We start from the raw sequence: 13,327 nt of genomic DNA, 5'->3' as shown, positions 1-13,327 counted from the left end.
ATCTATGGTCTGCTTTAGTGGATGCTCTGAAATTCTTCAAAAAATGTTTATTTAATGAATAACTTTCCTGAGTCAAAGAATCAGGGTGATGGATAAGTTGAAATTATAGCTACAGTCGGGGCTAGCCTCGTGGGAAATTATCTCCCAGAGCAGCAGCCAAGGGCCCTGCATTCAGAAGGGCCTGTGCTTGGGATTTAATTCTTTGAAATTCCTAATACTTTTACTGATGGGACAACAGAGCATGTCCCGATTACCGTCTGCATCCCCCGGTGTCATCGGCAGAAGGCCTGGCTGACATTTATGGCTGAGAGGTTGTCAGTCCCCTGGGGCTGGCATGAAGGAGCCATGGGGGACACAGCCCTGAAGGGGCCAAGGGGTCTCCGGCAGCTGGGCAGCCTAAGGCTGAGGAGTGGCCATTTCCGAGCGTGAAAAGCTTGTGAAATGATCTTGAGGCTCCATTCATAATGCATGAGAGGTCGGGTGGGGGAGCCTCTCTGGACACAGGGCCTTTGTTCTTGCCAGGACTATGGGAGCACTTTCTTCATAATCGTCTCAGAGAGGAAGGAAGCGAAGAAGATTTATCTCCCAGAGTCGAATCCACTTCCTTGGGAGAGGCGTCTATCTGTCCCTCATAGAACTGAGTGCCCCCAAGAGAATTCTTTGCAATGAGTTACAAAGAGCCAGACTTTGAAGGGTCAAAGATATATAGCTTTGCTGACAGAGCCTTGGATAATACACATTGTGTGCGTGGAGAGAGAGAGAGAGGCTTCTCCCCACCAGCCTTTTTCACAGCTGTCTATGTTGTGTGCCCTCCCAGCCTCCTTGTGAAGGAGTTTGGTTTGTTTGCTTTGCTTTGTTTTTAAACAAGAGAAAGAAAATGACAATAGAGGATAGGATTTTCTCTAAACCCCCAGCACAAAAGTCAATAGCTCAGCTAGAAATGGGCTTGAGGCCAAAGGTCAACTAATCAATCACCAAATACATTTTGAGAGCATTTCTAGAAGGGGTGCCCATAGGAGAGTCAGCACCAGACGGCTGGGCAGTGAGTTCAGGGCTGCGGCAGCGGGTGCAGTAGGGCGTGGCCGAATGTGTTTCCTGGAAACTTCAAGGCGAATCTGTTTTTTGCAAACTGCTGACTGTTTCCTGCTTCCATATGGGTGCCATGTGGGCACTATGGGACCCTGCCCTGTGGGCTGGAGCTGATTGGACCGGGGCTGCACACCTGACCCAAGCTGGGCTAATCAGAGTCTCTGTCTCACGAAATTGCCATTGTGTCTGATATCTGGAACAAAGGAGAGGGAGTCTTGGGTGGGGCCAGCATCCATGCTGTCTCTCACAGAGAGAGAATAAGACAGAAATGGGCCAGGCCCAGTGGCTCACACCTGTAATCCCAGCACTTTGGGAGGCCAAGGTGGGCAGATCACCTGAGGTCAGGAGTTTGAGACCATCCTGGCCAACATGGTGAAACCCTGTCTCTACTAAAAATACAGAAATTAATCGAGCGTGGTGGCGTGAGCCTGAAATCCCAGCTATTCGGGAGGCTGAGGCAGGAGAATCACTTGAACCTGGGAGGCGGAGGTTGCAGTGAGCTGAGATCACGCCACTGCATTCCAGCCTGGGCGACAGAGCAAGACATCATAAAAACAAACAAACAAACAAAAAAACCAGAATAAGACAGAAATGACGCACAAGTAGAGACAGAGGGAGAGAGAGAGAGAGTGAGCGAGTGCCAGACTCCTGGACTCTGGTTTTCCAGGCCCTGTTTCCAGCTCTGTACATTCTCACCTTTGGGTTCTCTGAGGCACCCCCTTGTCCTTCTAGTAAATCTCCCCTTGGTAATCCAAGTTACCAGAATGGCTTTATGCAAGGTCAACTACAGAAAGTAGAGGCTTAATGCCAAAGGATATGGTGGGGCCTTTTGTTCAAAATATGTTCAGAATTTCAATATGGCAGCAGCAGAACCTGAAACAAAGCATGAAGCCATTCTGAGTGCCAGCCTGTGCGGCTGGTGGGTTGGATGCCCATGGAGCCCGCCATGGGTTTATGTCGCCTGCAACCAAACAAACCTTGAGCAAGTCTGACCTGTTTGGAAAGGTGGCGTTCCCATGTGAAGGAAAGGCATTGAAATGGCTATGTTGTCTGGGGTATATGCCCTGGGGTTCTTTTCTCCTGCGAAGAAAGAATTCAGGATACGGGCAAATGTGGGTGGGTTAAGCAGTGGACAGTTTAATAGAAGAAAGGAGAGAGGAGAGCAGCTCCTCGAGAGAAAGTCCGAAAAAAATGGGGAGGTGGCGGACCGCATCGGATTTTATAGGCAGGCTGGAGAAGGGGTGTCTGATTTACGTAGGCTCACAGATTGGTTCGATCATGTATGACGTTTACGTAGTGTACAGGGAAGGCTGGTTGCCCCACCCTAATCTTATTCTGCAAATGGACTTCCCAGTTGATTGTGCCATCTTGCCTGTTCATTTGCACAGGTGACTGACAAAGACAAAGGAAGATGGAGCCTCCATCTTTAACGTGATTGGCACAACTGCCGGTATCTATGTCTGTAGCTCGATTTTACAGGCTGCTCTTTGTTAGAAAAGAAAATAATTTGGGGCTGCTTTTCATTTAAAAGAAAAGCCTTACCGAGGACTCCCACACCGTTCCTATCTGCCTAAGTGATTTCTTCTTAACTCCTATATCAGAGTTTAGAAATCCTGCCTAGAATTACATCAAAGGGGCAGCTGTAGGCAGTAAAACTTCAGAGGACAGAGAAAGTCCGGGATGACTAAACAACATGAAAGAAAAGGCATTCCTGGGGCAGGTGGTCAACAGAGAGCCTTTGGGGGATGAGAACAAAAGCCTTTAAACTCCATGCTACTGGCCCAAGAGCAGACAGGGCCTGAGGCCCAGGGAGGGCTGTTCATAGGGCAGATGGTACGGTCCAAGAATCCAAAAGGCACTAACACAGGCAGGATGACGAGGAGGAGTCCAGATCAGATCAGGACAAAGAGACAGAGACCTTTCTCTTCACCAAATGCATCAGCAATGCAGTGAGAGGGGTCGGGCAGGACCATGGCATTTCTTGGTAATGTATCCGAACACTTGCAGTTTGGCTATATTATGTTTAATTAACTGGAATTAACTGAATACTGTACTCATTCTCCATGGTGGCTTCAAATACCGCCATCCAATTCTTTATAAACTCTGAGGTTAAAAAGAAGAAGAAGAAGAAGGAGGAGGAGGAGGAGGAGGAAGAGGAGGAGGAGGAGAAAAAGAATGAGAAAGAGAAGGAGGAAGAGAAGGAGAAAGAGGGGGAGGGGGAGGAGTGGGAGAAGTCGGGGGAGAAGGAGGGGGGGAGGAGTGGGAGAAGGAGGAGGAATGGGGAAGGAGGGGGGAGGAGGGGGAGAAGTGGGGGCAGAAGGAGGAGGGGGAGGGGGAGGAGTGGGAGAAGGAGGAGGAGTGGGGGAAGGAGGGGGAGGGGGAGGGGGAGGAGTGGGAGAAAGAGGAGGAGTGGGGGAAGGAGGGGGAGGGGGAGGAGGGGGAGAAGTGGGGGCAGAAGGAGGAGGAGGGGGAGGGGGAGGAGTGGGAGAAGGAAAAGGAGTGGGGGGAGAAGGAATGGGGGAGGGGAGGAGTGGGAGAAGGAGGAGGAATGGGGGAAGGAGCGGGGGAGGAGGGGGAGAAGGAAGAGGAGTGGGGGGAGAAGGAATGGGGGAGGGGAGGAGTGGGAGAAGGAGGAGGAATGGGGGGAAGGAGAGGGAGGGGGAGGAGGGGGAGAAGGAAGAGGAGTGGGGGGAGAAGGAATGGGGGAGGGGAGGAGTGGGAGAAGGAGGAGGAATGGGGGAGGGGAGGAGTGGGAGAAGGAGGAGGAATGGGGGGAAGGAGGGGGAGGGGGAGGAGGGGGAGGAGGGGGAGAAGGAGAAAGAAGAAGAAGATTTTGGATTGGATAAAACCCATCTGTGTAAGCAGCCGAGTTGCTGGGGCTCCGCGTGGAAGGGGATCAGTCAGCGGTGACCGTACTGGGGGCTCTCTTAGCTGGCTGTGTCTGCCCAGGTCAGGAGCACATTGCATCTAGGCACCACGCTGAGGGCTGACGGGGCATGGGGGTGTCAGAAATATCCTGCCTCTCTGCCTCTTTCCAGATCACTCATTAGACTGTTGGCCAGGACATGCTGAGCCCACAGCCCTGTGACATGTCACCCCCTTGGGTGGCCATCAGTCCTGCCCACGAATCAGTAGGTTCCCATTCAGGGCCATCTTGCAACAATTTGGAACCCACCTAATTGGATTAAATGTCAAGGAAATAATGAGAGACCTTGCCAGCCATCTCTGACGTCCAGGTTCACTGTGTCTGTTGCCTTTTCCTGGTTGACAGCCTTTTGTAGCTTGTAGGAAATAGGTTGGCATGGTGCTTTTAGTGTCATGGAGGTCAGGCTTAGGTTGTGCACAGGTCCAGATATGACTCACAGCATCTCCACTTACAGGCTGTGTAGCCTTGGGAAAGTCACTTAACCTGTCTGAGCTTCCCTTTTCCTCAGCTGGAAAATGAGAATTATAATATTTCTTTATCCCCCAAGATGGCTATGAGGCATAGGGAGATAATTTGATCTTTAATGATATGGAAATCATTCGATAAAGTTGCCTGGCATGTAGTGATGCAAATTATTAATATTATTATTAATTCATGTGAGTTCGTCATGAACATGAACTATTTCTTTTCCAAGTGTTTCTAGCTTTCCAGGTCCTCCATTTAATAATCCATTCTAGAGTCCTGGCTGGGGCTCACATCAGGCTTGTTTGCTTGTTTTTTTTTTTTTTTTTGAGACGGAGTCTCACTCTGTCGCCCAGGCTGGAGTGCAGTGGCATGATCTCAGCTCCCTGCAAGCTCCGCCTCCCGGGTTCACACCATTCTCCTGCCTCAGCCTCCCAGGTAGCTGGGACTACAGGTGCCTGCCACCATGCCCGGCTTAATTTTTTGTATTTTTAGTAGAGACGGGGTTTCACCGTGTTAGCCAGGATGGTCTTGATCTCCTGACCTCGTGATCTGCCCAACTTGGCCTCCCAAAGTGCTGGGATTCCAGGTGTGAGCCACCACGCCAGGCCAGGCTTGTTTGTTAATCATACCTGAAATAATGCCATTTCCCCCGGCTCTTTGGTGACCAGAGCTTGTCTAGTTTTTCAGGCTTGCACAACAGGTGCATAAAGAGTGAACATCAGAGAGACAACCATGCCCTGTAATAAATCACAGAACATCTGCTGAAGGGACTATCACTCATTTAGTAAATACTAGTGGGATGCGTGCATGATTTCAGTCACTAAAAGTTATGCTATGAGGCTGGGTGCAGTGGCTCATGTCTGTAATCCCAGAACTTTGGGAGGCTGAGGTGGGCAGTTCACTTGAGGTCAGTTGGAGACCAGCCTGGCCAATATGACGAAACCACGTCTCTACCAAAAAAAAAAAAAAAAAAAAAAAAAAAATTAGCCAGGCGTGATGGCATGCGTCTGTAGTCCCAGCTACTTGGGAGGTGGAGGCAGGAGGATCACTTGAACCTGGGAGGCAGAAGTTGCAATCAGCCAAGATTACACCACTGCACTACAGCCTGGGCAACAGAGTAAGACTGTGTCTCAAAAAAAAAAATAATAATAATAATGATATCAAGTGAAAAAAGAATATAAAATTGTGTAATTCTGTGTTGCTTCACTTCATATGACAAGATTATAATTAAGATGTATAAATAGTCATGGGTTAAAAAAAAAAAAAGGAAAGAAAGCAGGGCAATTCACAGAAGTGCTAGGGGTGGCCGTATTCCAGCTGTATATATGTCGTTGTGCAGACAGAAATTAGTATAGCAGGCTTGAGACTGCTATCTTTTTTTTTCTTTTTTTTTTTTTGAGACGGAGTCTTGCTCTGTCGCCCAGGCTGGAGTGCAGTGGCTGGATCTCAGCTCACTGCAAGCTCCGCCTCACGGGTTTATGCCATTCTCCTGCCTCAGCCTCCCAAGTAGCTGGGACTACAGGCGCCTGCCACCTCGCCTGGCTAGTTTTTTGTATTTTTTAGTAGAGACGGGGTTTCACCATGTTAGCCAGGATGGTCTCGATCTCCTGAGCTCGTGATCCGCCCGTCTCGGCCTCTCAAAGTGCTGGGATTACAGGTGTGAGCCACCGCGCCTGGCCAAGACTGCTATCTTTAGGAAGACCTGCTTGCTCGGTTGGTTCTTGGCTGGTGTCTGGTAACTCGGCACTTGAGCTGTTTCCTAAATGATAAAAGTGGTTCACTGTGCCTAGACCACAAACAACGTGGTTCATGCTAAACACGTGCTTCCCTTCTGGGAGTTTGGAATTTGGTACGTGCTAAGGAGAAGGTGCCAAGTGACCAGCCCTTAGAAAAACTCTGGGGTGCTGAGTCTCTGATGGGCTTCCTTGGACAGAAGCCTTGCAGACACACAGCTGCATTTTTGTTGATGGGGACAGAAGGTGCTCTGTGCAACCCTTCTTGGGGAGGGGAGGGCATGAGAGAGCCTCATGTGGACTCCTGCAGACTCCACCTCTATAGTTTCACCTTTTGAGCTGGTCGTGTATCCTTACTGCACTGTTGTAAATAAATCTTCGCCACACATACAGCCACCTGAATATGCTGAAGCCCACATGAAATTTTTTAGCAAATCTGTGAATGTGAGGGTGGTCTTCAGAACTCACAGCATAATTTGTGTGAGGTTTCTTGCTTCTCTTTTCTGGAAGGTGGTGATGTTACTTTCATAAGGAAAAAAATAAACATGCTTCTAAATTTTGCCAAATGAGTGTGCAGCCATGACGTTCCAACAGTCATAAGGTCATGTTCCTGGTGCCGCATTCTCAGCGGGAGTTTCCAGTAGCTGCTTAGCTGGCAGCTTCCTTCCCGCCCTGGCCTTGGCTCTAACCTCCCTCCTATGGAGATTGTCAGAAGCCACCGCTAACTCTCTTCCTACTGGGCTGCAGGCAGGAAACGACCCAGATAGCCTGGAGCCGAGGCCTCACCCTGAAAGGGAACCACATAAATGCAACAAGACACAAGAACTCCCAAATATGGACATGAGATGTTACACAGCCAAGAATGCGCTTTTAGAAATGGTACCAAGTTGCTCAGCTGCTCCTGGGGAATTCCTCTCGGGAATGTGGAGGCGAATGGTCATTCTTTTCCGGAAAGGTCACTGCTTGTGTTAACATTCACCCTCCCAGTGAGTGCCCTGGCTAAGCTTGTGAATGAGAGAATCAGAATGGAGTGATTTCAGCAAGCAGGGGAGACTAAAGGAACATTTTGCCAAAAACACAAACCCAGCAGCCAAGATTGCAGTCATTTTCAATAAATGTCAAGCTGCAATACATTTTCTAGTTGCAATCAGTTTGCAAGCTGGTAACACTTTGGGGTTCCTTTGGTCAGGATCTGGCTTGTCGGCTTGGAGGGTGCATTCCTCTGGAGTGTCAAGACTGACCTGGGGGCGGGGGTGTGGGTGGCGCCCGGGACTTGTTCACCTGGGAAGGATGCCGCATCTCCCAGCCTTTGGAAGGAGTGAATGGATAAGCAAATGAATGAGTGCATGAGCAGGGATGATGCTGAGAAACACGGTGAACCAACTCCGATCCCAAACTGCAGCAGGCTTCATGAGAAAGGGAGCAGAACGTACTGATGAGAACAAGGGCCGTGCTGTCAGACAGACTTGGTTTCCAGACCTGCCTCCACCACAGTGAACTTGGACAAGCCATGCATCTGACTTGTGTATTGGCCACAGAGATCTTCGGCAAGATCTCTGAGCATCTGTTTCCTCATCTGTCACATGGTGCCCATCATTTCTACTTTGAGGGGCACTGTGAGATGAAATGCAATCATGCGTGTCAAGTGCAGGCACTTGGGCAACTACCTCATGGTTTATCAGAAGGGCATATCAAGAGGAGGGTAAAGCTTCTATCTTCCAGCTGGGTGCGGCTCACACTTGTAATCCCAGCACTTTGGGAGGCTGAGGTGGGAGGATCGCTTGAGACCAAGAGTTAAAGTCCAGCCTGGGCAACATAGTGAGATCCTGTCTCTAGAGAAAACAGAAAAATTAGCTGGATGTGGTGGCACGCGCCTGTGGTCCCAACTACTCAGGAGGCTGAGGTGGGAGGATCACTTGAGCCCAGGAGGTTGAGGCTGTGGTGAGCTATGATCATGCCACTGTACTCCAGCCCGGGTGACAGAGTAAGACCCTGTCTCAAAAAAAATAGTTTCTATATTATGGTGGGAGAAGAAAGGAAGGGTGGGGAAAGAAAATTAACCTTTATCAAAATCAAAATGTACCAGGAACTTTAAATTTTATTTAATCCAAACAGGAATTCTTTTCAGGTGGGGTTGGCCTTTTCAAAAATTAATGTACACATGAATTCCTTAGAGATTTCATTAAAATGGAGACTGATTTAGCAGGTCCCAGGTTGGGGGCTGAGAGTCTGGATTCTTTTTTTTTTTTTTCCTCCCCGCCTGGCTACTTTTTAAATGTTTTATAGAGACAGGGTCTCACTATGTTGCCCAGGCTGGTCTCAGACTCCTGGGTTCAAGCAGTTGTCCTGCCTCAGCCTCCCTAAGTTCTGGGACTACAAGTGTGAGCACCCCACTCAGCCCCGCCTGCATTTCTGACAAGCTGGAGGGTGGCGGTAATGTTCCTGGTCTGTGATCATGCTTTGAAAGACAAGAAGGTAGGCAACTCTTACTGTGCCCATTGCATAGATGAGGAAAATGAGCCTCAATGAGGAAACCCAGGACTGTCTGTCTCCAAAGCCAATATTCTTTCTCTTGTGTGACTCAAGGTTTCTCAGTGGCTGATGACCATCCAATGGGCATATGCCATCAGGGAAGGGTGGCACACCCAGAGGAATAAAGGGGTTCTTCACAGAGGATGGGCAGGCTAGAGGGACCAAAACAGGACACCAGAGACCCCAGCAAGCTGCAGCAGGGGTGAGAGGAGAGAACGGTGTCTCTGGAGTTTGTGAGCCAGAGCTGCAGCATGGAACGAGGTTTTTTCAGACAGGAGCCAAGACCGTAGCAGAAGAATGGAGCCACTGCCGAAAGCAAGCCCAGTGCGTGTGGCGCTGAGCGGAGGGTGACGGGTGCCCTGGCCTCTGTCTCCTGCCAGCCTCTGAGCTCCTGCTAGTGCCTCCCACTGGCCAAATCCAAGGGAGCCGATGAGGTGAGATCCTAGAGATTAGCTTTCTGGGCTGGAGAGCAGAGAAGAGAAAGATCGAGAATGGGTGGGGAAGGGCACACAGGAAGTAGTTGGCATGTCCTGGAATCCCAGATCTGCTACTTACTAGACACATGGTCTTGGGCCAGACATTATCATTTCTGAGGCTTGGTTTCTGTCACTGTAAAGTAGGGCAAATAATAACACCTTTCCCACAGGCTTATGGCAAACATCATAAAGTGCTGCATGTCACTGCCACTTGTAATAACACTGTTGATCAGGAAAGAAGTTTTGGGAAAAGAAAAAGGCTTTTTCTCAGATGCCAAGAGCTAAACACACAATGGTTCTGTTAAAAGTATCAAGATTTCAAGCTGGAGTTCTGCTTTCCGAATAAAAAGACCTCCAGGCCCTCTGTAATGTAGTGGTGGACCAGCACTCTGCTCAAGCATAGCAACTCTCTCCACATTTTGACGGTTTACATACAGTGCAGAGGCTGTGAAAATGCTACTTGATGCAGCTTTGGCTGCATCTGATGACTCTGGCGAAGAAACGGCCGAGTAGACAGGGAGCTGCAAAACAACAACCCGTTCCTGTCACTGTCTCAATGAAGCACCCTGCTACATTCCCAGATGCACATCCCAGAAGCCCAGGAGGCACCTTGATGGCACCGAGTCCAGCTCCCTGCCACTTCTAGCCCTGTAGTCCAAGCCCCTGCCGTCCTACACCTCCTCACTGGGTTCCACTCTTTCCATCTATTCCCATACAGCAGCCAAAGTGACCTTCCTACAGTGCACATCTCAGCACGACACACTGCTAAAACCTGTGAGCGCCTCCCATTGCTCTGAGAACACGGTCCTACAGGCTCCTCATGAGCTGGTGTTGCTCACGTCTGTCCTGCATTCTCTTCTCCAATGAACACCTGCTTCCTTTGGACACCCCATGCAGTTCTCTCTCCTTTCCCAGGCCTCCCCATGGCCTGGACTGATGCACATTCTCTCCTCTCATCCATCCTCTCCTCTCCATCTCCCAGGTCTCAGCTGGCCTTTTGCCTCCTCAGGAAGCCCCTATTCTCCCTGAGTGGCTGTCATGCAGCTGTTACACGCCCTGTGGGTCCTGTGGTGTTTTTCTCCTCAGCACTTGCGACTAAGGGATTATGTACATAATATGGGGTTTGATGGCATCTTCCCTTTAGAATATCCCAAGCGGCAGAAACCATGTTCATCTTATTCACCATGCTTTGACGGTGCTTAACCTAATGCCCGGCAAGGAATAGTTGCTCCAGAAACATTTGATGAATGAATGAATGAATGAGAAAATAAAGAAATGACAGCCAGGTGCAGTGGCTCTCACGCGTGTAATCCCAGCACTTTGGGAGGCCGAGGCTGGAGAATCACTTGAGGTCAGGAGTTCGAGACCAGTCTGACCAACATGGCAAAACCCCGTCTCTACTAAAACTACAAAAATTAGCCATGTGCGGTGGCGCTTGCCTGTAATCCCAGCTACTTGGGAGGCTGAGGCAGGAGAATCACTTGAACCTGGGAGAGGTGGAGGCTGCAGTGAGCCGAGATCAGGCCACTACACTCCAGCCTGAGTGACAGAGTGAGACTACATCTCAAAAAAAAAAAAAAAAAAAAAAAAAGGAAAGAAAGAAAATGAAGAAACGAGACACAGTCTCATAGGCACCTTCTGTCTCTAGCTCCTAAATCTTCACACTCATGGTTTCAGCATGGGAGGAGCTGAAAGAAAGAAACAGTAGTTCCCTCTTTGAAGGCAGGAACATCGAGGGTTTGGGTGTCCAACTGAGGGAAGTAACCCACAGAAACAGCTGTGACCCCTTTATGACTTTTACAAAAGCCATAGGCAGAACTCACAAGTTCCCCGTGGCCCATATATGGATGGCGCTAAGTGAGCTTGGCAGCTTCTGCGGGCGGTGCGGCATCCCTGCAAATTCACTCCAGCTTTCAAAGAGCGGGGAGGTGGGGGTGGTCTGGCAGGTGTGTGGAGCTGGGCGGAAAGACAGGCCTATGAGAGATCCTCTGTGGTGCCCTTAGGAAGAGCGGGCACTGTTCTGAGAGCTCTTGTTCGGTAGGTGCCCAAACTCTGAAGCAGGTGTCGCCATCCCCATCTTACAGATGGGGAAAGTGAGGCTAGTTAGATAGCTGGCCCAGGTCACACAGCCAGCGGATGTGCAGAGCATGGCTCCTCGGCCCCAGCTCTTTGTCCCCGTGCTCTGCTGCCTCTGGCTGACGGGGAGCATTTTACGACGAGCTGCCTTGCGCACGGGCCTTCAGGATTTTTGCTCTGTCATGTGATTCAGTGAGTTTGACCTTGGGCATCAGCCCAACCCACTTCTCTTTTCTTTATGTCTCCTTTCTGTTCTCTGTGATCTAGGGCAGTGGCTGAGAACATCAACTCTGGAGTTAGATCCGAGGTGTGAGCCCCCAGCTCCTCCCCTCCTGTGTGATTTCGAGCAAGTCAGTCCACCTTTCTGTGCCTTGATTTCCTCGTATGTAATATTTGCATAATACCTGAGTTTGCTTCATCGAATTGTGTTGTGGAGATGATGACATGAGTCACTGCTGGTAAAGGTCTTAGAATAGTGCTTGGCACATAGAGCAATGCACATGCCTGCTATTAACATATTTTAAGATAACAAATCCACATTTGCTCAAAGAACGGAACTTTGTTGGAAAATTCTCTTAATCTGCTCCCGGGTGCCCTGCCAAGCAGTCTGCTCTGCTTAGAGCCGGGAGGCTCAGCTGGAGTTCCTGCCAGCCCTGCCCGGCCCCGCCCCAACTCGCTGTGTGCCCTTGGGCAAGTTGCTGGGTCTTCCTGAGCGTCCATTTTCACACCTGTGAAATCAGGCCTCATTCTTCTCTGCAAGAGGCCTCTGAGCATTCCAAGAAATACTGACTCAAAAGCAGCAAGTAGCTGAATCTGGGACTCTTTTCTCTTCCTTCTAACCACATCATCCAAGATTCACACAGGCGCATCAAACGTCCCAGGACTCACCCTGCTTCCGTGAGCTTGGCCGCCTGCCACCATTGGAAAGCCCTCGGAGTCATTAATAACATAGTCTTAGGCCGGGCGCGGTGGCTCAAGCCTGTAATCCCAGCACTTTGGGAGGCCGAGACGGGCGGATCACGAGGTCAGGAGATCGAGACCATCCTGGCTAACACGGTGAAACCCCGTCTCTACTAAAAATACAAGAAAATTCGCCGGGCGAGGTGGCGGGCGCCTGTAGTCCCAGCTACTTGGGAGGCTGAGGCAGGAGAATGGGGTGAACCCGGCGGGGCAGAGCTTGCAGTGAGCCGAGATCGCACCACTGCACTCCAGCCTGGGCGACAGAGCGAGTCTCCATCTCAAAAAAAAAAAAAAAAATAACATAGTCTTAAAAATAACAACCACTGTCTTTTCCTGTTTTCCAGCTTGTGGGCTGACGAGGGGCTGGAATTGTCATCTCCATCCACAGTGGGATTGGCAGGGGGACTGGAAGGACTTTGGGAACTCTAAGTGCTAACAAAGAAAACAGTCCGCCTGGGGCTCTCCAAGGCTGTGGCCTCCACTGTGGGTGCATGCTGAGGCTCGGACCTGTTTGCCCCTTCTCCGAGCCATCGCATGACTCTCCTGAGCAGGAGAAAGGTCCCCCTTCCTTGTCGTGTGTGCAGGGCCAGCCCCTGGCTGGTTGTGCTGACCGGGAGGATTTGTGCTTTCTGTTGTGCTGACCGGGAGGATTTGTGCTTTCTGACGGGGATTTGCCTGCAATCTGCTTAGACCCTTAGCCCGGCTGGTGCTGCCAGACAAAAGGCAGCGGCAGAGGCGGGGCCCACGTGGCTGCAGGGAGGCCAGGAAGGAGGTGGAAAAGCAGAAGGAAACACCCCTCCTCCAGTCTGGAGCGGAGACACTGCCCTGCAAACAGGGCTGCGGTGGGAGGACTGATCGCTTGCGGCTGTCGTGATTTTCAAGGATAGGCTCAGGGAGGGAAGATGGGGTCAGAGAGCCTTTGAGGCAGTTTCTGGAAGCAGGGACTCCGAAAGTTCCCTCCTTAGGTTCTTCTGAGCAAATGGCCACCCGTTCCCTGGACCTTCATTTCCACAACAACCAAGGGACCCTTAGTAGTAATACTAAAAGTGAGTTGTGAGGGTAAGGTATCT

This window comes from Macaca mulatta, chromosome 20, assembly GCF_049350105.2.
Source record: "Macaca mulatta isolate MMU2019108-1 chromosome 20, T2T-MMU8v2.0, whole genome shotgun sequence".
Taxonomy (NCBI): Eukaryota; Metazoa; Chordata; class Mammalia; order Primates; family Cercopithecidae; genus Macaca; species Macaca mulatta.
The sequence above is the reverse complement of the archived record's forward strand: the minus strand, read 5'-3'. Positions refer to the sequence as shown.